We start from the raw sequence: 2453 nt of genomic DNA, 5'->3' as shown, positions 1-2453 counted from the left end.
AAAACTTTTTATTCAGAACAAAGAATCACAGAAAGAGACACATGCCTCCTCCCCAGAGATGTGGGAGTGCCCAAGCCCCCACCAGTTTCTCAGACTCAGGCTGGGTTCACACGTGGCGGAATTTCACTTAAATTCCGCTGCGGACACTACGCAGCGTTAATCCGCAGCGGTGCCGTTTGTCCATTGACTTTCACTTTAATTTAGAAGTGTTCGTTTAGACGATGCGTAAAATTCCGCTGCGGAGCATAGGCTGCGGAGCGGAATGTGGTGTCCGCAGCATGCTCTGTCTGTTGCGGACCAGTGGCGGACTGGTTGCGGACTCATTGCGGAAGTTCTCCATTCACTTCAATGGAGATTCTAAATTCCGCAATGAAGTCCGCAGATGTTATGTGTGGTGCGGATTTCGTGTCTGGTGCGGTGCGTATTTCCTGCCGGAGCAGGATATGACATCATCATTCAGCATAGAAAAGGAAGACGCCATTTTCGGCTTGCAGCCTGCCAGGGATTTTTGAAAAAGTAAAGTGACAACTCTGAACACAGGCTGCAATGTCCAGGTATAGACGAATGGACATGGAGGTTTCGTCCCTCATAAATCTGGTAAGTACATGTATATGTTTGAGTCATGTTGTTTCAAGATGTCTACTATGTATGGATTATAACACTAGCAGCACCTGCAGAATGTCCATATTCTAAGGCAGATCACCATGTAACAGCTCCACCGTGATTCCAGAGTACCAAGCAAACTGCAATATGCCCTGTTTTTTGTTTGTTATAGGTGCATAGTAGGCCCAAAATATGGGACACCTCTATAGCTGCCTATAGCGACCGCAACGCCCGTGACGAGGGATGGGCGTTTGTGTGCCGCAGTCTGTACCCCGAGTGGGACGGGATGCTGGAGAGGGAGCAGGGAGTGATTGGTAAGTTTGCATTTAGTTTGTAATGCAGAGAGGTAAAAACACTGTTTGCAATGGTTGTTTCGCATCATTAGCATGCTTCCAAAAAACTGCACTATTTTCCTTTCCTGCCTTGCTAAACCATACCCCAACTTTTGGCATGTCACTATGGCACGTGCGCAGTTGCTGATGACTTTTTTCCCGACTGTAAGGGTATGTGCACATGGCCTATTGACGGCACTAAATCCTGCGTTACACACTCCATTTAACAACATCAAGTACCTTTTGCAAGCGTGGACAACCATATGCACATTTAAATGCATGGACAGATGTTTGCCAGCGTATTGGCGGCGTTGTGGCATGCAGCGTAAAATAGGTGTGAAATGCCTATTTTTGGCATGGCAAGAGGTCGTGGGAACCCAGCCGTAGCCATAGCTGCTGGCTACTCAAGTTCTGCCCCAATGATGTGGTTGCATTGATGATATCTCCTCACGACAGGCCAGAGGAAGCGATTGATCTGTATACACCTGACTTCATCCCCTATGCCCTAATTTGAAAAACATCCTTCCTTTTCCAGAAAATGATGTGCGCAATAGGTGGAGGACAGTACGCGACCGCTTCCGCAAACAGGTCTCAAAAACACCTGCAAGTGGCTCCTCTCCTTCACGGGGCCCAGCGATAGCCCACTACGAAGAACTGGCTTTCCTGATTCCGTGCAGGGAGCTCCGAAGGTAAGTCTCTATTCGCACACACACCTGGGTTAAAAGGGAGCGCATGAACCATGTGATTCAAAACTAACGGAATGCCATTTCTATTCAGTGCCGATTACATTCCACATGTTTGTTTTCCTTTTGCCAGTGTTGTCACGAAAATGTCCCTTGACCGTCCACATTATCACATATCACTCTGTGTTGCTTATGTAACTCATTCTCTTCATGACGAGAATGCGTCTTTAGTTTCCCCCCCCCCCCCAAGATTGGTGTCAGATCGTGTGTGTGTAGAATGGCAAAAGGATTTGTTAACGAGATTAGCGCCTGACAAACTGTCCGAGAAATGTCTTCTGAATCCCCAAAGTCAATGAGCGTTTTTTCCCCTGCAGAACTCACGGGAATGTACCACCCCGGACGCCACAAGGGAGTGCACGTGGCCAGGTGCAGCAGCAGCCCGTGGCAGGCTCGTCAGCAAATGTGGCTGAGGAAGATGCGCCCTACCAGGCAACCCCGGCCCCAGCAACTCCTCGTGGCGACACCTCTCCAGCCCCCACGGCAGGAACTTCCCGACCGCGCCAAAGAGTGGATGGCCGAAAGCGCTTGACACCAGCGGAATCAAGCGACACGGTAGAGGGCCAAGCCTTACGCATGATTCGGAGGGTGGAGGCCGAAGACGAATATCACAGTTTCGGGAATGCCGTTGGTGGCCGCTGTCGCGGGATGGAAACTACTCGCACGGCATATATGACGTGTGTCTTCGCGCTGGCTGATATCTTTGAGGCCCCCCAGCCCCTACCCGATGTGGGAGATCTAATTTTCCATATGCGCACATTAACTGGCCGTAGGGCTG

General features: G+C 49.9%; 1 long non-coding RNA gene across 1 annotated transcript; it reads left to right on the top strand.

The window, feature by feature from the left end:
- Positions 1-769: 769 nt before the first annotated feature.
- On the top strand, positions 770-2166 carry LOC142699111 (uncharacterized). Its single transcript, XR_012865997.1, has 3 exons — positions 770-917; positions 1471-1624; positions 1993-2166. It is a non-coding gene; the product is annotated as an uncharacterized LOC142699111 (long non-coding RNA).
- Positions 2167-2453: the final 287 nt, after the last annotated feature.

This window comes from Rhinoderma darwinii, unplaced genomic scaffold (genome assembly GCF_050947455.1).
Source record: "Rhinoderma darwinii isolate aRhiDar2 unplaced genomic scaffold, aRhiDar2.hap1 Scaffold_130, whole genome shotgun sequence".
In the NCBI taxonomy this organism is placed as follows: Eukaryota; Metazoa; Chordata; class Amphibia; order Anura; family Rhinodermatidae; genus Rhinoderma; species Rhinoderma darwinii.
Note: the sequence above shows the minus strand (reverse complement) of the source record. Positions and strands in the feature narration are given on the sequence as shown.